The following is a 25,166-nucleotide window of genomic DNA, read 5'->3' on the forward strand; positions in this document are numbered from 1 at the left end:
CTTGCAAGAGGAGTGGTGTCACCACTTCACCCTCAGTCACCTTCATTTACATGCCATTTTGATGTCTGTTATAGAATCAAAGCGGTCTTTCAGAAATCACAATTATATAAAAAAAAGGGTTTGACAATTCCCAAGAGCCAAATAGCCAATATGCCAAGAAATGTGTTACCTACATATGTTGTGTTATTTTTCTTCTCTACTGTTTAGTGATTTACTTTTTCTTTTTTTTTTGCTGAGCACCTACAAAAACTGAAGCTGAAGTGGTTTACTGGCATGCTTCTTCTGATTAGTGGAGGCTTTTCAAAGGAGGATAAATTCGTTTTTAATGAGATGAGGCCCTGCTGATAATCATCCTAAAATTACTTTAAAAAGTAATTTCAGAAAGCGTACCAAAAAAAAAAAATCACAAGGGGTCTCAAATTGCAGTTTAGAGCCTCCTAAAAAGCCACCTACACCACATTTGTAAGCACACAAAGAGAATACAGCCAGCAATCACCCCAACAGGCCCTGTTCCCTGCAAATGCTCACACACCAATAACATTCTGTGAAAATAATTACCGTAATTGCACTCCAAGTAATTAGCTGCAATGCTTAGTAATGATGCATTCATGCCTTTATTCTCAGAATTGTTCCCATGTAATGCGCATTTAATATATTCAGTTGCTGCTTCCAAAGAATCAAAATTGTAGCAACCACAAATGTGAGTTTATTGTTCCAGGGGCGTCAGTAAAAGCCTGACGCCCCAGAAATGATTCTGTAATAGATATTCAGAGTCACATATGGATCCAACATATTACAAATAAGGACTACTCAACAACCAAAAACAATAAACCACAAGAAAATCGGTAAGACGCCTTGTCAAATGAAGCAACGGCTAGCGAAAACAAAGAATATCTTCAAATAATTTCTGTTCAGATGTGAAAAAGCTGTTATTTAAGGAACAAAGATTACCGGTAAATATCAGTCAACAGACCGGTGGATGTGACCTGTTGGATGACACTGGGAAGATGGAGGTTCAGCAGGGTGTTCCCAGTTGGGCTGTGATTGGATAATCTCAGAACACACCCCAACTAGTAACACCCATCTGGACCTTCACTGCAAACTGCTAGTAATTCATTCAGGAACAATAAAGAAATGGTACATCATACAGTCAACGAACAGATGCTGCAGAATTGTTATTACATAGGGGATGTAAGTAGTTGCTACCAGATATGTCAGGAGAAGTTCTATTTAATAAATCTCAAACTTTGCATTCAGAAGACCTATCAGTGTGCGCGGGATTACGCAAAGTATGTCAGGAGAGGTGACAGGTCATCTTTAAGCATTTACATAATGACAAATTCTTTACAAATCTGTCATTCTGCACTGTAAATGTTCTATTAGTGAAATTAATCGTGCAGTGCCAGGGATGCAGCTCTGCCTAAGGCCCCTTGCAGACGAGCTATACAGATTAGGTCCGGATGCGTTCAGTTAAAAATGTGCGAATTCGCAAGCAAATTCATTCAGTTTTGCCTGCGATTGCGTCCAGTTTTTATCACGCAGGTGCAATGCACATTGCTGCGTTTTTCATGCGTGTGATAAAAAAACTGGAGGTTTACAAACAACATCTCTTAGGCCTCTTTCACACGGGCGAGTATTCCGCGCGGATGCGATACGTGAGTTGAACGCATTGCACCCGCACTGAATCCTGACCCATTCATTTCTATGGGGCTGTGCACATGAGCGGTGATTTTCACGCATCACTTGTGCGTTGCGTGAAAATCGCAGCATGCTCTATATTCTGCATTTTTCACGCAACGCAGGCCCCATAGAAGTGAATGGGGCTGCGTGAAAATCGCAAGCAAGTGTGGATTGCTAAGGCTGGTTTCACACGGGCGTTGCGGGAAAAGGTGCGGGTGCGTTGCGGGAACATGCACGATTTTTCCACGCGAGTGCAAAACATTGTAATGCGTTTTGCACTCGCGTGAGAAAAATCGCGCATGTTTGGTACCCAAAGTTCGGGCTTGGGATCGGTGTTCTTCATCTGTGCTGTGATGGACCATGTGATGAACGCAGTGACGTCATCAAAGGTCCCTTATAACATGCTTCCCCATTCACTTCTATGGGGCCAGTGTAGCGTAAAAAACGCAGAATATAGAAAATGCTGAGATTTTCACACAACGCACAAGTGATGCGTGAAAATCAACACTCATGTACACAGACCCATTGAAATTAATGGGCCTGGATTCAGTGCGTGTGCTATGCGTTCACGTCACGCATTGCACCCGCGCAGAAAACTCGCTTGTGTGAAAGGGGCCTAAGGGTACAGCCACACAGAGTTTTTGGGACGAGGCAGATCTGCCTGCAGGATTTTCTGCCACAGCCAGAGGTGAATTCAAAAGGAATCAGAAATATAAAGGAAGGATTTAGGCTCCATTCACACATCCGCAAATGGGTCCACATCCATTCCGCAATTTTGCGGAACGGGTGCAGACCTATTCATTCTCTATGGAGACGGAATGTCTCCAAATTCCGGTCCGTAGCTCCGCAAAAGATAGAACATGTCCTATTCTTGTCCGCAGCATTTCTATAGGGGGTGCCGGCCGGGTGTGTTGCGGATCCGCAACACACCACGGACGTGTGAATGGACCCTTAGGGTCCATTCACACGTCCGTAAGTGTTTTGCGGATCCGCAAAACACGGACACCGGCAATGTGCATTCCGCAATTTGCGGACCGCACATCTCCGGCACTATAATAGAAAATGCCTAATCTTGTCCGCAATTGCGGACAAGAACAGGACATGTTCTATTTTTTGGCGGAAACGGAAGCACAGATGCGGAAGTGCGGATCCGCAAATGCGAACAGCACATTCCGGCCCCATTGAAAATGCGGAACGGATGCGGACCCATTTTGCGGACGTGTGAATGGACCCTTATACTTGTCTTTCCTGGTGGATCCACTTCAGGCTTTGGCTGAAAAATTCAACCTCAAAACTCTGTGTGGCTGTACCCTGAGGTTTTTTTATGCGTTTTATTAAGTAAAAATCAGGTGTGGCTCATAAAAAAATTTAAATCATTACAGGGACTGTGCATATTGATGACCTATTGTCATGATAGGTCATCAATATTCGATCAGAGAGAGTTCGACTCCAGGCAACCCCACTGATCAGCAGTTTTAAGAGTAGGAGGAGACAATTCTAATTACACTGCGCTGCCGCTGCAAGAGAGACATTGCGCAGTGTAATCTTGAAGAGAAAATAGTGCTTGCATGAGTGCCGCGTCCACTTCAAGAAGTTGATCGGCGGGGGTGCCGGGAGTCAGACCCCCACCGATCAGCTATTGATGGCCTATCCTGAAGATAGGCCATCAATATGTACTGGCTGCACAACCACTTTAAAGACAGATACGACTTCTCCACATTTTTTGTATCCACTTCTGGTTTTAGCGTCAAATACCTGACTGTGTGGCAGCGCCCTCACAAAGTCAGACTGGGGTAGTGGTCCCTGTGTAGATCTGTATACCCATGTCCAGCTTTCAGGCAGGTAATTTCTCCATATGCAATCATTAACTAATCTCTGTGAGGAAGACAATGCCTCCGATTTCACTTGCTTAACTAAGGTCAAGATACAAAGAGTAACTAGTGCAGAGACAACTCAAAGTCTTGGATCAACAAAGGGTTAAGAATCGGGCCAATGTAAAAGTTTGTTGTGGGAAAGTTTACCCAGCGAGACAGCTACGAACGTCTTGGTAGAAAATAAAAGGAATGGGCAGTATTAGTATTCAAGAGAAGAAAAACAAGTCATGAACTATCAGGTAGTGGAGCTGATCAGACCATTATATTACTGACAGCGGGTGCGCTGCTGGAAGAAAAGCCAAGTTGCCATGACAACACACGTCAGCAAAGCTCCAGAACCAAGAGAGAAACGTCAAAGTGGGAAGAAAATATTAAATTATTTGGCAGCAGCTGGTCAGACCAACATTTCCACTGGCTGTTTCCCACCTGGCAAAATAAAGTCCACAGAAGACAACTCAGCAAGTAGGTTACATAAAGCCCTGCTCACCAAAGTGGCGAGTCTCCTTCCTGTACAAACCCAACACACAGGGGGTCATTTATTAAGAAGACTATGCCATTTTGAAATTTATTTTTAATGCCTGTGCAACAAAATGTCACATGGGCATTTTTACTCTGACCTCGTCACTTGGGAGTGGCACTGGAAAGGAGTAAAGAAACTACTCCAGTAGGGGCACGGACTGCTGGAGGTGCACAGCGGCCTGTGCTTCTTCATAAATTAGGTGCTTCCTCCGACATAGCAAGGGCTATCATAGGCCATTGTAAAAAGCTGGTCTTCGATAAAATGACCCCCAATTAACTTTGCTAATTAGAGCATCTAACAAATTCCACGTCCACCACAAGCAGTGTGATCAAACCGACACCCAGCTGCCAGGTGTCCCAGTAAAATGGAAACCAAATTCCCACTGGTGGATTCCTGTCACACGTCACTTCTATCAGCGAGTAATCAAATGGAGGCATAATGTAATACAAACACAATGGCCCAGATTTACAAAGCCTGTAGATGGTGGAAACTTAAAGGGGTTTTCCCATCACATACAATGGGGGCATATTGCTAGGATATGCCCCCATTGTCTGATAGGTGCAGGTCCCACCCGCACCTACAACAAGAACGGAACGGGGAGAGCTGTGGCTGGAGGACCCCGGGGTCCGTCCACCACCAAGCGCTGCTCCCATACAAGTGAATGGGAGCGCACCGTGCACATGTAGCCCCTGCTCCCATTCATTTCCATGGGGCAGATGGAAATAGCCAAGCTAGCGCTCGGCTATTTTTGGCAGGCCCCTTTGAAATGAATGGAGGGCGGCTGTGCATGCACAGTGGGCCCTCCATTAATTTTCCCGCTCCGTTCCCGTTGTAGGTGCGGGTCCCAAAGGTGGGAACCGCACCCATCAGACAATGGGGTCTTATCCTAGCGATATGCCCCCATTGTATGTGATGGCAAAACCCCTTTAAACTTCTAACTGTTTTGCCACAGTCCAGCTCCAGCAGTGGGAAAAGTAGCTAACTGGAGGGGGGAGGGCTGCTTTAGATGGTGATCTCCTGAATGGAAGAAGATAGAAACATGGTCTTATTTGAAAGCTGACAGTCCAAGCTTTCAGACAATACCAGAATGACACTGATATCACTGATAGAAAAACCGACATACTGTGAATGTAGCTGAAAGTAAAAACAGGTTTTACCCATGATTATTCCAGACTCAATTTCTAACAGTGATTTCTCCTCTGTTGCTTGGACTTTAGCTGTCATTCTGGTCTTGGTCTTTCAAACAAGACCAGTTACATGTTTCTAGCTGCTACCATTCAGGAGATAGCAGCATCTGAAGCAGCCCTCCCCCTCCAGTTAGCTACTTTTTCCACTGCCAGAGCTGGACTCGAGCAAAACAGTTAGGGCTGTTTCACACGAGCGGATGCCGTGCGTGACATCCGCTGCGTGAATGACAGCCAAGACCCGATGCGGACAGCAGAAGCACGGAGCATTAACATGACTGATAATGCTCCGTGCCTCTCTGTGATCTCTTTACTACGAAATCACAGTGACAACTTTATCTCACTGTGATTTCGTACCCTTAGGTAGTTAAGGCCTCTTGCACACTAACGTATTTTCTTTCCATGTCCGTTCCGTTTTGCGGACCGTATATGGAACCATTCATTTCAATGGGTCCGCAAAATAAAGTACTCCATTTGCATTCAATTTCCGTATATCCGTTCCGCTAAAAGATAGAACTTGTCCTATTCTTGTCCGCATTACGGACAAGGATAGTACTGTTCTATTAGGGGCCAGCTGTTCTGTTCCGCAAAACATCAGTATTTTTTGTGGATCCATTTTTTGCGGACCACAAAATAAATACGGTTGTGTGCAAGAGGCCTAAGGGTTCATTCACACGTCCGCAAAATGAGTCCGTTCCGCATTCATTTTCAATGGGGCCGCAAAAGATGCAAACCGCACACAGTGTGCTGTCCGCATCCACACTTCCGTTCTGCAGCCCCGCAAAAAAATAGACCATGTCCTATTCTTGTCCGCAGCCACGGACAAGAATAGGCATTTCTATCATAGTGTCAGCCATGTGCGGTCCACAAAATGCGGAACGCACATGGCCGGTGTCTGTGTTTTGCGGATCTGCAATTTGCAGACTACAAGACAGTTGCGGACGTGTGAATGGACCCTAAGGCACATTTACATTCGCTGAGCAGGAGCAGATTGTAGGGAAGGAAGCGTTGCTTCCTGACAGAATGCTGCTCAATAAGTGGAGGTGAAGCGTTGCATTTACATGCAGTGATTACCTCCACAGTGTCAGGCCTCATGCACACGGCTGTTTCCCGGCCGTGGCCATGATGTGGCCCGCAAACAGCGAGTGCGCAATACACGGGCAGCGGCCGTATGCACCCCGCATCACAGATGCGGACCCATTCACTTGAATGGTTCTTCAATCTGGAAGGTCGATGCGGAACAGAGGCACGGAACCCCATGGAAGCACCACGGAGTGCTTCCGTGGGGTTTCTGTCTGTGCCTCTGCACCGCAAAAAAGTAGTTCATGCACTACTTTTTTGCAGTGCGGACCCTATTCAAATGAATGGGTCCACAATCCATGAGACCTTAGGATGAGGGATTGCTAGCTGCTACCATTCAGGAGATATCAGTTAAAGCACCCCCCCCTCCACTTCTGCCCAATCACAAAACAGAATAGTTAGGCTCCTTTCACACGAGCGTGACAGATTAGGTCCGGATGCGTTCAGGGTGCGTTCAGTGAAACTCACACCATTTTGCAAGCAAGTTCAGTCAGTTTTGTCTGCGATTGCGTTCAGTTGTTCAGTTTTTTCCGCATGGTTGATAAAAAAACTGAAGGTTTACAACATCTCCTAGCAACCATCTGTGAAAAACGCACTGGATCCGCACCTCCTTGCGGATGCAATGCGTTTTTCACTGAAGCCCCATTCCCTTCTATGGGGCAAGGGCTGCGCGAAAAACTCAGAATATAGAACATGCTGCGTTTTTTATGCAACGCAGAAGTGATAAATGAAATCAGACCTATTGAAATTAATGGATCCGGATTCAGTGCGGGTGTTATGCGCTGAAAACTCGCTCGTGTGAAAGGGGCCTTAGGTGGTTAAAGGTAACCTGTAGTGTTGTATGTGCAGGCCTAGCGGCAGGCAGCATGTTATAGAGCAGGAGGAGCTGAGCAGATTGATATATAGATTTATTGGAAAAAGATTCAGTAAAACTTGTATTTTATTCATTTAAACTCCTGCGCTTTCATTCGCTTAAGAGTCCTGTGGGCGGTCCTATCAGTGGCTATCATAGTCATTCAATGGAGGCTGTCAATCACCGGATATAATACACAAGGATTATCAGATTGCACCACTGTAAGATAAAATAGATCTGCAGATACATGAAAAACATGACAAGGTAAGTCCAGCCTGACGAAAAGTCACAATACTGAGCTGTTGCTCCAGCAATTTGTTTTAGGGTGTTGCCTGTTTAAAGGCTTAGCTTTTCAAAGGATAATTTGCATTTGGAACTAATAGGGGGAGGACAATTTGGCTACAAATGTGTCCAATTTAAACATTTTATTGCCAGATAGACCCAAGAGTGAAATAAAGTAAAACTTTAAAGGATAGAAAGAAAAGAAATCCCCTTAGTGACTGGTAGTAATGTATATACAGTACGTACACAATATAATTAATTAGCTTTCTCTGTAAATAATCTTTTAAAGCATTTAAATGGAATAAAATAGGTTTTTTTATTGTAATAAAGAGTTGTGTCTGCTAGTCTTAAATACACAACTTTAAAGAGGACCTTTCACCAGAATAAAACATCTAAACTGACTATACAGCCATGTAGAGCGGCACCCAGAGATCCCCCTGCACTTACTGTTATCCCTGGGCGCCGCTCCGTTTGCCCGGTATAGGCTCCGGTATCTTCATAGTTAGGCTCCACCCAGGGGAACCTGCCGCGGTCTCCTTCTCCTATGCTGTGGCGCTGGCCAATCGCAGCGCTCAGCTCATAGCCTGAGAGGCTTTTTTTTCTCTCAGACTATGAGCTGAGCGCTGCGATTGGCCAGCGCTACAGCATAGGAGAATGAGACGCCTGGAGGTTCCCCTGGGTGGAGCCTAACTATGAAGATACCGGAGCCTATACCGGGAGAACGGAGCGGCGCCCGGGGATAACAGTAAGTGCAGGGGGATCCCTGGGTGCCGTTCTACACGTCTGTATAGTCAGTTTAGAGGTTTTATTCTGGTGAAAGGTCCTCTTTAAGGGCTGTTTCAGACTAGCGTGTCCTGTGTGGAAATCAGGCTCTGTGTGAGGGTCCATTCACACGTCCGCAATTTCGTTCCGCATTTTGCGGAACTGAATTGCGGACCCATTCATTTCTATGGTGCAGCACGATGTGCTGCCTGGATCCGGAAATGCGGCCCCGCACTTCCGGGTCCACAATTCCGTTCCAGAAAAAAAATAGAACATGTCCTATTCTTGTCCGCAATTGTGGACAAGAATAGGCATTTTCTATTAAGTGCCGGTGATGTGTGGTCCGCAAAATGCGGAACGCACATTTCCGATGTCCATGTTTTGCGGATCCGCAAAACACACACGGATGTGTGAATGGACCCAGAGTGTGATTCTCCATTCTGGACACTCCTCTTTTCACAGGAGAGCACGCCATTATACTGATCTATAATGCTGTGCATCCCTGCATGACCTTACTCCTACAGAATTAGGGCTTGTTCACACGACTGTTGCCCCTCTGTTGCCTTATTCCAGCCCGCATACGGTGGGTCCGCAATACACAGGGCCCCGGCCGTGTGCATTCCGCATCACAGATGTGGACCCATTCACCTGAATAGGTCCGCAAATGCGGTGATGCGATACGGAACCCTACGGAAGCACTACGGAGTGCTTCCGTGGGTTCTGTTCCGTGCCTCCGCACCGCAAAATGGTAGAAATTGCGGAACGGACGGATCGCAGACCCCATTCAAGTGAATGGGGTCGCGATCCGCATGTGGCAGCCCCACAGCCGGTGCCCGTGCATTGCGGAACGCAATTTGCGGTCCACAGCACGGGCACGGTCGTGTGAACAAGCCCTTATACTGATATAATGCTGTCTGCATAATTTAGTAGTAATTACATAATGTGCCGAGACACACAGCATTATAAAAATCAGTATAAGGGCTCATTAATTTCAATGGGTCCGCAAAAAATGCGGACAGCACACAGTGTGCTATTTGCATCCTTATGTCCGTTCCGTAGCCCTGCAAAAGAGATCGAACATGTCCTATTCTTGTCTATTTTGCTGACAAGGATAGGCATTGTTAGAATGGATCCGCAAAAAAAACAAAAAAACAGATTCCATACGGAAAACACATACGGTCGTGTGAATGTAGCGTTATTGTCCGCATTATAGACAAGGATAGTACTGTTCTATTAGGGGCCAGCTGTTCCGTTCCGCAAAATACGGAAAGCACGCGGGCGTCATCCATATTTTTCAGATCCGTTTTTTGCAGACCGCAAAATACAAACGGTCGTGTGCATGTGGCCTAATGCCGTGTGCTCGTGAGAAAAGAACAGTGTCCAGAACGGACAATCATGCTCACACAGAGCCTGATTTCCACACTTGTCTGAAACAGCGCTTAGGGCTCATGCGGTCCGCAAAAAATACAGATGTCGTCTGTGGGCATTCAGTATTTTGCGGAACGGAACAGTTGGCCCCTAACAGAACAGTCCTATCCTTGTCTGTAATGTGGACAATAATAGGACAGGTTCTATTTTTTTGCGGATCGGAAATACAGACATATGGAAACAGAATGCACACGGAGTATCTTCCGATTTTGTTGACAGACCCATTGAAATGAATAGTTCCACATACGGTCTTTAAAAAAAAAAAAAAAAGGAACGGACATGGAAAGAAAATACATGCGTGTGCATGAGCCCTAAAGGTGCTGTCGCACTTCTAGGATATATTTAACCGACCCCTCTGTTGGAAAAAAAAAAAAGAAGAAGTGATGACTGCTTAGGCCGGTCCAGAAGTTTACAGGTCCGGCTAGAAGATCGCTGAAAACAGGGGAGATGGCGGTGGGAAGCAGGCGAGTGTGATTTTTTTCTTAACTGATACAACATACTGCAGAGGTCTGTTAAAAATGTCAAAAAGCTAAGTAACCACTTTAAAGTCCTTTTAGGTTAAGTTCACACAGCAAAATCTGTGGCAGAAAAATCAGGTGCAGATTACTAGCAGAAAACAGGTCAGTTATGAGTATTGGAAGCGTTTTAGAAGAGGATTTGGTTGAGGATTTGGAAGAGAATTTAGAAGAGGTTTTGCCAGTGCTTTCTTATCCAGCCCTTGGGTTGGGATATAATTCAGAAGCTTTTTTGGTGGCTGAAACACATCTAAAAACGCTTCTAAAACCGCTAGCAGTTTTTCCTGTTTCCCCACTGACTTCAATATAAAATCCACTAACAATAAGAAGTAACATGCCACTTCAGAAGCCGATCTCAATTTAGCAGCGGGAAAAAAATGCTATCGATGGTGTTTTGATGGTGAATTTCAAAGCCGTTTTCCGCCATGAAATCTGGGGTGATTTCGTGTGAACATAGCATCACACAGAGCGGTTTGAGCCCAAATGAGCACCATCGTGTTTAGATGGCCCAATTCCCACTGCCTGGGGGACAATCATTATTACAATCTTTCATTTCCCTCCATAAAATATACACAGCTGGAAATGTTTGAACAGAAAAAAAAAAAAAAAATGACATGCCCCCCAGTCATCCGGCACAAAAGCCCTGGTGGTCCTCGCTGCGCTATGCGGTTTCGGTAAGCCCAGCCACCATCAGTTCATTCAGGTCTGTTCCTAAGATAGATGTGCGTCCACCTCTGGGACCTGCATCTATCAGACTCTAGCCAGTGGATAAGCCATAAATGCCTGAGAGAATATTCCTTTAAGGCTTCATGCACACGACCGTTTTTGTGGTCCGCATCCGAGCTGCAATCATTCACTTCAATAGGGCCGAAAAAGATGCGGACAGCACAGTGTTCTGTCCGCATCCATTGCACCGTTCCTTGCCCCCGCAAAAAAAATAATAATAATCTGTCCTATTCTTGTCCGTTTTGCAGACAAGAATAGGCATTTCTACAATGGGCCGCCCGTTCCGTAAATTGGGGAAGGCACACGGGCGGCTTCCATTTTTTTGCGGATCCGCGGTTTGTGGACCGCAAAAAATGGCATGGTCGTGTGCATGAGGCCTAAATCCTCAAGCTTTCATCACAGCTAAAATGGAGATAGAAGAAAATGAAAAGAAACATTGCAGCAACTGGTGACCTCAAAGCCTTCATTTATATAAAGCACATGCCAATTGTAGTATACGATTATGGACAAGGATAGTACTGTTCTATTAGGGCTCTTTCACACGAGCGGATGCCGTGCAGGTAATTTGCTGCGTGAACGAGGGCCAAACCCCACTCCAGACAGCAGAGACATGATTGATAATGCTCCGTGCCTCTCTGTGGTCTTTTTACTACAAAGTCACGGTGACAACTTTATCTCACTGTGATTTTGTAGTAAAAAGATCAAAGAGAGGAAAAGAGCATTAACAATCATGTCCCAATCATCCGCTCCTGTGAAAGAGCCCTTAGGGGCCAGCATTCCGCAAAATACGGAATTCACACGGACGTTATCAGTATTTTTTTTAGGATCAGTTTTTTTATCGCAAAACACATACGGTCATGTGCATGAGGCCCAACTTCCTTCTGAACCTCCACAATTGTTGTTACATGGGGAACGTGTGCTTCCCGTTGCCGTATTGCGGACCGCATTTGCAGATCCGCAAAAAACGGGTGCCGTTCTGTGGGCATTCCACATCACGGATGCGGACCCATTCTCTTGAATGGGTCCGCAAATCCGGAGATGCGGAATGGAAGCACGGAACAGAACCCTACGGAAGCACTACGGAGTGCTTCCGTGGGGTTTCGTCCCGTACTTCCGTTCTGCAAAAAGATAGAACATGTCCTATCTTTTTGCGGAACGGCCGGATCGCGGACCCATTAAAGAGAATGGGTCCACGATCCGCTGCAGCTGCCCCACGGACTGTGTTCGTGCATTGCGGCCTGCATTTTGTGCACGACCACAGGGTGCACACGTTCGTGTGCAGGGGGCCTTACTCAGACATGTCAGGAGAGGTGACAGGTCCTCTTTAAGTGCAGTTAGGAAAGGCTTCATGCAATGGGTAATTTTATAACTCCCTGTGACTAAATCCTTTCTCCTTGTGGATTTTCAGTCACATAAAAAGAAATCATGTCCTGCTCTTTTGGTATTAATACGAAACTGTGAAAAAACATCACAGGTACGGTATAAGTACAGTACTATTTCACATTCCTAAGGTACAAAGTTCTCTCTGTCTTTGTATTGATTGGCAAAAGAACAGTATCACACAGAAGGGGAGGGGGCAGTTTGTGCAGCCAGAGTGCGGTATTGTACTGTAGTCTTAGGGTACTTTCACACTAGAGTTATTCTTTTCTGATATTGAGTTCTGTGCTAGGGGCTCAATACCGGAAAATAACTATCAGTTTTGTCCTAATGCATGCTGAATGGAGAGCAATCGGTTCAGGATGCATCAGTTCAGTCCCTCTTACGTTTTTTGGCCGGAGAAAATACTGCAGCATGCCAAAAATCCTGAACACTTGCTGGAATGCCGGATCCAGCATTAATTTCCATTGAAATGTATTAGTGCCGGATCAGGCATTAAAATTGCCGCATTGACGGACCCGTTCTTCCGGTCTGCGCATGCGCAGACCTTTAAATCTGTGGGGAAAAAAATAATACCGGAGAGACGGATCTGGTATTTCAATGCATTTGTCAGATGGATCCGCATCCGGATACGTCTGACAAATGCCATCCATTTGCGTCCGGATTGCCGTAAGTGTGAAAGTATAGTAAGTTACAAAGTTCTCTCTGTCTTTGTATTGATTGGCAAAAAAACAGTATCACACAGAAGGGGAGGGGGCAGTTTGTGCAGCCAGAGTGCGGTATGGTACTGTAGGGCTCATTCAGGATGGAGCCAGTGTCATTACTAATCAGCATGTGTTGCCTACAATATAAGAGAAACTGCTGATGACCATACAAATGAAATGCTCAATGCTGAAAAACCACAATATTTTATGAGCTACCTGCAGCAATACAGTACAGAAGAGCGCCCCTTCTGATCTCAATACACAAACATGTATTAAAGGCCAGTGAGTTAGAATAATGGTACATTTTTCCCCAAAAGAAAATTATCCTCAAAACAGCATCCTGGTTGTTTCACATTATCCCTATCCCACAACTATTAGATCACAAGAACGGGCACCCCGTACACCCGGTCGGGCATGTGTACGTCTGCTCCATTCATCTCTATGGAATTCCGGAGAGAGCCGAGCGCTTGTACACAGTTATCTCCGGAACTCCCATAGAAATGGAGTAGCTGGGCACATGTGGGGGCTGCAGGGGGTACGGGGTCCACATTCTCTTGATCAGTGCAGGTCCCAGCAGTAGGACCCCCACCAATCTAATAGTTACGCCTGGATAACTTAAAAATACCGGAATATCCCTTTTAAATATGACCGTAGTACCTGATGTACAGAAGGTGGATGTGACGGTCAATGGGAGGTAAGAAAAAGGGAAATCAGCAACGTCAGCATCATGGCCTGCCACAGCGGGTTAAGATTATATGCAATTTTCCCTGTTTCAGGCTTCAAGACACATAGCCGTTGTCCTTATCTTCGTCCGCAAACAACCCAGATCCACAAAATATGAATCTCTTCCATGTACATTACTCCTTATTTTCACTCCCATCAATAGAAATGACTATTCTTCTCCGTAATATGGACAAGAAAAGGGCATGTTCTATAATCTGCTGAATAGAAATACAGATGTGTGCATGGACCCATAGAAATGAATGGATTAGTGTGCTTTCTGCAAAAAATGCAGATTGCACACGGATGAAAAAATAGGGTTGCGTGCATGAAATATCCGTCTTGTGCTTTTACTTATGTAAATGACAAAAAAAAAAAAAACACACCCTGTGTGAATATAGCTAGGAGCTGGCTTGTAACAAAGCCACTGGCCCCGAATAAAACATATGAGCAAATATTAAAGGAGTAGTCTTGCATCCTGACTGCACAGATACTTTTTGGGGTCATTTATTAAGACCGACGTTTTAGACGTCACTCTTAATAACCCCTATATCTGGCGGTGGATCCGCCAAAGTTATGAAGAGGCGGAGGCCTCCACATAACTTTGGCGTGTCCAGCGGGCAGTCTAAATGTAAGACAGCTCCCTTGCGGTCTCGCATTTAGACCATTTTCTAAATCTAAAACAGTTGTAGAAAAATGATGAATGTGACAGGCCTGCAAGCCCATCCCCGCACTACTTTTTTTAGACTGGCATGAGTGGGAAAAAGTTGCAGATTGCAGCGCAAATAACCTTTCCATCACAATCTGCGCCAGAAACATGTCTAATCATAGGCGTTTTTCTGCCATAGTAAATGACCCCCCTATACTTTAGTACAATGGTAGTTCTTGAGGCGACGCTGCCCGACAGCAGGTAAGCCGCACACGAGCTCATCCAGAAGTGTAGGGCGCATCCTGGATAAAGAAGCATGACGTGCAGAGGAGCGGAATCTGACCATAGCTGCAGTTCACAAAGATGAAACCTGCCCTACTTGGGCTTCCCATTTGATATAGGGGCCCTTTAAAAATGTCATAAAAAAAACAATACAATGATCTATTATGAAATGAGGAGCCTAAAATACACCACTGCTAGATATAAAAGCTACGAAACGGTGACCGTTTACAGATGATGTGTGGAGGGCTGTAGAATATGTGGCAGGTTTATAAGGAACACTAAGGCTGTGTTCACACGGGCGAGTATTCCGCGCGGGTGCAATGCGGTAGGTGAACGTATTGCACCCGCACTGAATCCTGACCCATTCATTTCTATGGGGCTGTTCAGATGAGCAGTGATTTTCACGCGTCACTTGTGCGTTGCGTGAAAATCGCAGCATGCTCTATATTCTGCGTTTTTCACGCAACGCAGGCCCCATAGAAGTGAATGGGGTTGCGTGAAAATCGCAAGCATCCGCAAGCAAGTGCGGATGCTGTGCGATTTTCACGCATGGTTGCTAGGTGACAGTCTATTCACTGTATTATTTTCCCTTATAACATGGGTTATAAGGGAAAATAATAGCATTCTGAAAACAGACTGCCATAGTAAGTGATCAGTTGAGGGTTAAAAAAATAAAAAAAATTAACTCACCCTTTTCCGTTTGTTCGCGTAAGTCCCGGTCTCTTCTTTACTTCTCAAAAGATGAACTACTGGGCTAAAGGAGCTTTGGTGACGTCAGATCACATGCTCCAATCACCATGGTCCATCACCGCGGTAGGAACGCGCTGTAAAACGCTCAGGTGTGAACCTAGCCTAAGTAACCAGCTCTGTCAACTATTAGGCCTCATGCACACGGCCGGTTTCCATATAGCCTAAGTGATGGAAGCTGTGTGCTTTCCTGCACCAGAGCTACTCCCAAACAACGGAATGGTGGGGTTGCAGGGTCTCAAAATAAGCCATCAATATAAAACTTTCTATATAACACCAAGAAATTAATTAAGAATTCTCATTTTTGCGTCAGTTCGCAAGAGTATAAGTGCCTTTTTAAAGGGAATCTGATAGGAGGCAGCATGAAAGTATTGACATGGTTCTCTTTCATATCTGTTACTTGAATAAAAGGGGTTAGTTGTAACAGAATGGGACACTCACTCCCTGAAAACATGTGTCTATCTGTTACGCCCCCTGCCCTGTGAGAGGCTGAGAAGATCTGACAGACTTGCTGCACGTGAGGTCTATCAAGACAGATTGTTCTGTTTCTCTTTGTTGTGGTTTTGGGCAGGATCCCACCTCCCCACAGTTCTGCTCATTAAGCTATTTAGTGGTATTCTTACCCGCCTCTCACTATAGCCTTTGCGGTTTTATATTTGCTTTCTGGAGTCCTCAGCTGGTGTTTGGTGGATCTCCTGCTCCCCGTCTGTCTTAAGCTAAGTCTACTCCTTCTCATTTTGTTGTATGTTCTGGACTAGGCCTCAGGAAGACGCTGGTTCCTGCACCTAGCGCTAGGAACCGGTCGTCTTATCTCCAGCTCCCTAGCTGAGGGTTTGTTACAGTTTCAGCTAGGCTTAGGTTCCAGCGCATGAGCACTTACACCTTAAAGCTGCGTTCACACGGGCGAGATTTCCGCGACGGGTGCAATGCGGTAGGTGAACGCATTGCACCCGCACTGAATCTGGACCCATTCATTTCAATGGGGCTGTTCATAATGAGCGAATGATTTTCACGCATCACTTATGCGTTGCGTGAAAAATCGCAGCATGCTCTATATTCTGCGTTTTTTCACGCAACGCAGGCCCCATAGAAGTGAATGGGGTTGCGTGAAAATCGCATGCATCCGCAAGCAAGTGTGGATGCGGATGCGATTTTCACGCACGGTTGCTAGGTGACAGTCTATACACTGTATATTTTCCCTTATAACATGGTTATAAGGGAAAATAATAGCATTCTGAATACAGAATGCATAGTAGGTGATCAGTTGAGGGTTAAAAAATAAAAAAAATTAACTCACCTTCTCCTCTTGTTCGCGTAGTTCTCCCGGTCTTTAGTTCTTTAAAAAGATGAACTATGGGCTAAAGGACCTTTGGTGACGTCAGACACCTGCTCCAATCACATGGTACATCACCGCGGTGATGGACCATGTGATTGGAGCATGTGATCTGACGTCACAAAGGTCCTTTAGCCCATAGTTCATCTTTTGAGAAGTAAAGAAGAGACCGGGACTTACGCGAACAAACGGAGAAGGTGAGTTAATTTTTTTTATTTTTTTTAACCCTCAACTGATCACCTAAGCATTCTGTTTTCAGAATGCTATTATTTTCCCTTATAACCATGTTATAAGGGGAAAATAATAATATCTACACAACACCGAACCCAAACCTGAACTTCTGTGAAGAAGTTACGGGTCTGGGTACCCACAGTCGGTTTTTTATTCACGCTGCGTGCAAAACACATTGCACACGCACGATTAAAACTGAAATCGGAACGCAATCGCAGGTCAAAACTGACTGCAATTGGCATTCCTACTCGCGCGGGTTTGCCGCAACACACCGGGACGCATCCGGAAACTAATCCGGACACGCTCGTGGTGAACGCAGCCTAAGACGCAGCAGCAGTCTGATACAACCATATCCAGGCCCCATACATTTTACCTCTACTGATACAAGACAGACTGTGGTCCTTGGATGCCTCCTTAATAAATTTGGTCTGTGCCACAAACTGAAACCAATGGAACCGCTTTACATTTCAGCTATAATGTATGCCAATGACCAATAAAGGGTTGCCCCTACCACTAAGCCATAGGCAATTGTTTGAAAAATGCCATGAGCAGTGGAAAATCTCAAAAGGCTACAAGTATTTTAAGTCAGAAAATTAGTGCCGGGGCCATGGGAGTAAGGCCTCTTTCACACGACCGTTTTTTTTTTCCGTTTTGCGGGCCGTTTTTTGCGGTCCGTATACGGAACCATTCATTTCAATGGTTCCGCAAAAAAAACGGAATGTACTCCGTATGCATTCCGTTTCCGTATTTCCGTTTTTACGTTCCGTTGAAAGATAGAACATGTCCTATATTTGGCCGCAAATCACGTTCCGTGGCTCCATTAAAGTCTATGGGTCCGCAAAAAACGGAATGCATACCCAAATGCATCCGTATGTCTTCCGTATCCGTTCCGTTTTTTGCGGAACCATCTATTGAAAATGTTATGCCCAGCCCAATTTTTTCTATGAAATTACTGTATACTGTATTTGCCATACGGAACGGAAAAACGGAACGGAAACGGAAACACAACGGAAACAAAAAACGGAACAACGGATCCGTTTAAAACGGACCGCAAAACACTGAAAAAGCCATACTGTCGTGTGAAAGAGGCCTAAGACATTTTTTCCCAAAGCAACACACCCTAATTGTAAAATTGTAATGTTTCCAATTCACTGAAAATTGTGATCTTAAAACAATGAAATTAGCAAAATACTAGAAAGGTGCAGAACCTTTCATTATTCAACAATTTTGCTTCATGTTCATAAAACTGGAAAACTCCATTAAGAAAAGAGGTATTCTGAAGGATGAAGCGTTCCCAACGACATATAATTATACATAATGGAGGATGCCACATGTACAGTATAAAAGAGGCCTGATGTATAAAACCACATGTCCTAACAACAGCATGGGACACATGGTCCCATAAAAAAAAAAATATATATATATATATATATATATATATATATATATATATATATATAACAAAGCAGAAGTGTGCACACTGGGTTTATACAATCATCATGTACACGGATACTGCATTCATGCCCCCCACCCTCCTACATGACCCAGTACGGAAGGCGTTGGCTGGGACCTGGTTACTGATAACCTATCCTTCGGATGGGTCATGAATGTCAGATGGGTGGGGTTCTGACTACTGGCACCCCTGTCTTTCTACTCTTTTTGAAGAAGCATTGTATAGCTTTGGTGCCTTGAGACTGTTGCAAAACGGCTGATCAGTGGTTGTGTGGGAGTAGGACCCACCATCACTGACACCGATTAACTATCCTGAGGATAGGTCATCAATAGTTCAGTCTGAGAAACCCTTTTAAAGGGGTTAGGCTGAGATGCTGTCATCGTTTAGCTTTCCGTTCTTCTGAAAGGTCAGAAGAACAAAAGAATAGATCCATTATTTTGAGCATCAGTTATGATCAGTTTGCGTCACTTCCGTCACAGATCAGCTATTTTTTTTTTTTTACGGGCAACATATGTCCTGCATGCAGTACCTGATTTCTGACAGAAGTGACAAAAACTGATCATAACTGATGCTCAAAAAAGACTATCAGTTATTTTTAGTGAAACTGACGCTAAACTGAGCATAACTGATGTGCAAAGTAAAGAATCCTTTTCTTTTCTGTTCTGGTGGATCAGAAGAACGCAAAGCTAAGGGTAACTTTCACACTGGCGTTAAAAGTTTTCCGGTATTGAGTTCTGTCCTAGGGCTCAATACCGGAAAAAAAAAACACTTCAGTATGGTCCCCCATTCATTGTCACTGGGGACAAAAACTGAACAGAACAGAACACTCCCCAAAATGCATTCCGGCCTTAGGCCTCATGCACACGCGCCGATGTTTGGGTCCGCATCCGAGCCGCCCGTTTTTGGCGGCTCGGATGCGGACCCATACACTTCAATGGGGCCGCAAAAGATGCGGACAGCACTCTGTGTGCTGTCCGCATCCGTTGCTCTGTTCCGCGGCCCAGCAAAAAAAATATAACATGTCCTATTCTTGTCTGCAAAAACGGACAAGAATAGGCAGTTATATCAATTGCAAAAATAGCGTAAGGCACACGGGCGCTTCCGTTTTTTGCGGATCCGCCGGTTTGCGGACCGGAAAAAACGGCATGGTCGTGTGCATGTAGCCTTATCCGGGAATTTAATATGGATGACCTATTCTCAGGATAGGTCATCAATATCAGATTGGCAGGAATTTTGCTATACAATGCGCTTCTTTTCATGGACACTGGAAAAAAGTTCTCTATTTTTAAGGAATGTCCAGAAATTTATAGACGGTTGGCCGCGCTGCACATATTTAATCACAAGGATGGTAGGGGCCATAGATCGGGCACTAATATTCCCTATAATTATCAGGGTGACGATGACGGGGCCATAGATCAGGCGCGAATGTTCCCTATAATTATCAGGGTGACAATGACATAGATGGGGTGCTAATATTCCGTATAATTATCAGGGTGACAATGACAGGGCCATAGTTCAGGCGCTAATATTCCCTATAATTATCAGGGTGACAATGACATAGATGAGGTGCTAATATTCCCTATAATTATCAGGGTGGCCATAGATGGGGTGCTAATATTCCCTTTAATTATCAGGGCGAGGATGACAGGGCCATAGATGGGGTGCTAATATTCCCTATAATTATCAGGGTGACAATGACGGGGCACTAATCTTCTCTATAATTATCAGGGTGACAATGACATAGATGGGGTGCTAATATTCCCTATAATTATCAGGGTGGCAATGACGGGGCCATAGATGGGGTGCTAATATTCCCTATAATTATCAGGGTGATGATGGGGGGGCGCTAATATTCCCTATAATTATCAGGGTGATGATAACGAGGCCATAGATGGGGTGCTAATATTCCCTATAATTATCAGGGTGATGATAACGAGGCCATAGATGGGGTGCTAATATTCCCTATAATTATCAGGGTGACAATCACGGGACCATATATGGGGTGCTAAAATTCACTATAATTATCAGGGCGAGGATGACAGGGCCATAGATGGGGTGCTAATATTCCCTATAATTATCAGGGTGGTGATGACAGGGCCATAGATGGGGTGCTAATATTCCCTATAATTATCAGGGTGGCCATAGAAGGGGTGCTAATATTCCCTATAATTATCAGGGTGGACAATGACAGGGCACTAATCTTCCCTATAATTATCAGGTTTGACGATGAGGGGGTGCTAATATTCCTCTATAATTATCAGGTGATGATAACGGGCGGCCATAGATGGGGTGCTAATATTCCCTATAATTCTATCAGGATGGCCATAGATGGGGTGCTAATATTCCCTATAATTATCAGGGTGATGATAACGGGGCCACAGATGGGGTGCTAATATTCCCTATAATTATCAGGGTTTGTTGATAACAGGGCCTATAGATGGGGTGCTAATATTCCCTATAATTATCAGGGTGATGATAACGGGGCCATAGATGGGTTGCTAATATTCCCTATAATTATCAGGGTGATGATAACGGCGGCCATAGATGGGGTGCTAATACTTTCCCTATAATTATCAGGGTGACAATGACAGGGCACTAATCTTCCCTATAATTATCAGGTTGACGATGAGGGGGTGCTTAATATTCCCTATAATTATCAGGGTGATGATAACGAGGCCATAGATGGGGTGCTAATATCCCTATAATTATCAGGGTGACAATGACAGGGCCATAGTTCAGGCGCTAATATTCCCTATAATTATCAGGGTGACAATGAACATAGATGAGGTGCTAATATTCCCTATAATTATCAGGGTGGCCATAGATGGGGGTGCTAATATCTCCCTTTTAATTATCAGGGCGAGGATGACAGGGCCATAGATGGGTGCTAAATATTCCCTATAATTACAGGGTGACAATGACGGGGCACTAATCTTCTCTATAATTATCAGGGTGACAATGACATAGATGGGGGTGCTAATATTCCCTATAATTCTCAGGGTGGCAATGACGGGCCATAGATGGGGTGCTAATATTCCCTATAATTATCAGGGTGATGATGGGGGGGGCGCTAACTAATATTCCCTATAATTATCGGGTGATGATATCGAGCTGGCCATAGATGGGGGTGCTAATATTCCCTATAATTATCAGGGTGATGATAACGAGGCCATAGATGGGGTGCTAATATTCCCCTATAATTATCAGGGTGACAATCACGGGACCATATATGGGGGGTGCTAAAATTCACTATAATTATCAGGGCGAGGATGACAGGGCCATAGATGGGGTGCTAATATTCCCTATAATTATCAGGGTGGTGATGACAGGGCCATAGATGGGGTGCTAATATTCCCTATAATTATCAGGGTGGCCATAGAAGGGGTGCTAATATTCCCTATAATTATCAGGGTGACAATGACAGGGCACTAATCTTCCCTATAATTATCAGGTTGACGATGAGGGGGGTGCTATTATTCCCTATTATTATCAGGGTGATGATAACGGGGCCATAGATGGGGTGCTAATATTCCCTATAATTATCAGGATGGCCATAGATGGGGTGCTAATATTCCCTATAATTATCAGGGTGATGATAACGGGGCCATAGATGGGGTGCTAATATTCCCTATAATTATCAGGGTGATGATAACAGGGCTATAGATGGGGTGCTAATATTCCCTATAATTATCAGGGTGATGATAACGGGGCCATAGATGGGGTGCTAATATTCCCTATAATTATCAGGGTGATGATAACGGGGCCATAGATGGGGTGCTAATATTCCCTATAATTATCAGGGTGACAATGACAGGGCACTAATCTTCCCTATAATTATCAGGTTGACGATGAGGGGGTGCTAATATTCCCTATAATTATCAGGGTGATGATAACGAGGCCATAGATGGGGTGCTAATATTCCCTATAATTATCAGGGTGATGATAACGGGGCCATAGATGGGGTGCTAATATTCCCTATAATTATCAGGATGGCCATAGATGGGGTGCTAATATTCCCTATAATTATCAGGGTGATGATAACAGGGCCATAGATGGGGTGCTAATATTCCCTATAATTATCAGGGTGATGATAACGGGGCCACAGATGGGGTGCTAATATTCCCTATAATTATCAGGGTGGCGATGACAGGGCCATAGATGGGGTGCTAATATTCCCTATAATTATCAGGGCGGCCATAGATGGGGTGCTAATATTCCCTATAATTATCAGGGTGGCCATAGATGGGGTGCTAATATTCCCTATAATTATCAGGGCGGCCATAGATGGGGTGCTAATATTCCCTATAATTATCAGGGCGATGATAACGGGGCCACAGATAGGTGCTAACACGTTTGCTGTATTTCCACTATTACTACCATTATTCTAGTAGGAGATGATTGGGGGAGGGGGGCTCCTGTTCCCCCTAAGGATGTCTCATCAATCCTTCTACATGACCCCATCCAGAAGGCTGGTGGGGAGCTCCAGGTAGGTGGGTTCAGGTGAGGACCTACTGGCCGCATCACATCTTTGTTACCTCCCTTCCAATGGGGGTGGTGAATGGAGGACACATGGTAGAGCTCTGCCCCCAGCCTTATGAATGGTCCTTTGATTCTCCATAGAGCACGTATTGAGGCAGGATGGTGGGGCGCCCCCTCCCCTGGTCAGCCCGGTGCCCCTGCTCCCTTTGTGCAGCCGCTGCCTTACCTCGGAGCGCAGGATCCCCGCCGACGTCTACGGTGCAGCCCTGTCTTCTCTGCTCTGTCGGCCGCCTCTCAATAATCCACTAGTTGTGGGGACTGTGACCACTAGCAGGCAGCAGCAGCGCCGGGGACAGACTGGGATGGGAACCTGCTTCAGGGTCGCCATTGCAGGAACGGCTTTGCAAACAGGATTTCCACAGTCTGCTAGCCCTGGAGGAGGGGTGGTAGACGAGCAGTGCTGGCCTCCTTCTGACCAGGGAGCGGGAAGATGAGCCGAGCACCAGCAGCAGCAGCTTTCCCCTCCTCCAGTCCTCACATCCACGCCAAGCCAGCCCGTCTCCCCCCTCCCCTGCATGCCCCTGGGAGGGGAGACCGAGTGCGCTGTGTGGCTGGAGGACACGGCTACAATACAGGGCACAGCTCCCCCTAGGGGCTGCGCCTGGGTCCTGCTTGGACGGGAATCTTAGAACTCTTTGTACTGTGAGGTGCTACCGAGCTGGAGGCAACGCGCGGGCTATGTTTCCGCTATGAAGCACTGAAGTGCTCCAGTATTTCACTATACAGCTACAGATATTACGTTTAATGTGGAATTTCCTATTATAGAACTGTATTTACCTCATATAAGACAGCAGAGGCTAAGGGTACTTTCACCCTTGCGGCAGAGGATTCCGGCAGGCAGTTGTGTCGCCGGAACTGCCTGCCGGATCCGTCAAAACGTATGCAAACTGATGGCATTTTTCAGACGGATCAGGATTCTGATCCATATGACAAATGCATTGGATTTGGCATTTCAGTGTCATCCGGAAAACCATTTATTTTTATTTTTTTAAATTGCGGTCTGAGCATGCGCAGACCGCAATGCTGGATCTGTTTTTCCGGAACACTCTGGGCCGGATCCGGCATTAAAGCGAACCTTTCACCAGGATTTCACCTAATAAACTATTACCAGTACCTTATAGATTATGCTCATTCTGTTTAAATGCATTCTTGTCCCGCTTTCCTGGGATGTATATTGATGAAAAAACGACTTATAAAGTCCTTGTCTCCAGCTCCTGCAGTCACGGTGGAAGTCAAGGGGGTAGCCCTTTCCCTCACTCCGGGCTGTACCTCCCCTGCCCTAACCCCTCCTCTAACTAATGAAACTGACACCCGCTCAGTCGCTGGGACCGCGCTTGTACTGGCGGCGCATGCGCCGTTGTCTCAGTTGCAGCGCGATCCGTCTAGGCGCGGACTGAGCGCGATCCTGTGAGTGAATTGCGCATGCGCCGTCCGTCCCCGATGCCTCATGGTCTTCTGTTCAGGCGCGCGCCCTGAAGAACAGAAGACTGAGCCGGGTGTCAGTTTTATTAGTTAGAGGAGGGGTTAGGGCAGGGGAGGTACAGCCCGGAGTGAGGGAAGGGCTAACCCCTTGACTTCCACCGTGACTGCAGGAGCTGGAGACAAGGACTTTATAAGTCGTTTTTTTTTTCATCAAATATACATCCCAGGAAAGCGGACAAGATAGAATGCATTTAAACAGAATGAGCATAATCTATAAGGTACTGTTAATAGTTTTTTAGGTGAAATCCTGGTGGAAAGGTTCGCTTTAATGCATTTCAATGGGAAAAAATGCAGTTTCTGGCAAGTGTTCCAGAATTTGGATGGAGATAAAACCGTAGCATGCTGCGGTATTATCTCCGTCCTGAAAAGGCAAAAAGATCTGAACTGAAGACACCCTGATTAGAGTTGAGCGGACCCCTGCCAACCAACGAAAAAAAACAATAACCCCAAAAAGGATAAGGAGCACACCTAAAAATAATATGTAGTTTATTAAAGACACATTAAATGACAATAAATATAACATGAAGGCACAAAGTAAAGGGGGTGGTGGGACGCCCCCGTTGTAGTGGGACCAAAATCCAGCCACCCTCACATATACCGGTCTAACAGGGAAAAGGGGGGTCACAGAATTGGGTATAAAGCCGCATGCTAATGGGGGAACTGAAGTTCACCCAAAATAACCTATTAACATGTGTCTGCTAATTGCAATCAATATAGGAAAGTCAATATGGTCACACATAGCAAA

General features: G+C 45.3%; 1 protein-coding gene across 3 annotated transcripts in view; it reads right to left on the reverse strand.

Moving 5' to 3' along the window:
- FARP1 (FERM, ARH/RhoGEF and pleckstrin domain protein 1) overlaps positions 1 to 23,483 on the reverse strand; it is a 214,736-nt gene extending 191,253 nt beyond the window's left edge. For all 3 annotated transcript variants that reach the window (XM_040425289.1, XM_040425288.1, XM_040425287.1), the window contains exon 1: positions 23,106 to 23,483. The gene's annotated coding sequence lies outside the window, so the exon portion shown is untranslated. The remainder of the gene's footprint in view (positions 1 to 23,105) is intronic.
- Between the last annotated feature and the right edge of the window lie 1,683 nt (positions 23,484 to 25,166).

Source organism: Bufo bufo, chromosome 3 (genome assembly GCF_905171765.1).
Source record: "Bufo bufo chromosome 3, aBufBuf1.1, whole genome shotgun sequence".
NCBI lineage: Eukaryota > Metazoa > Chordata > Amphibia > Anura > Bufonidae > Bufo > Bufo bufo.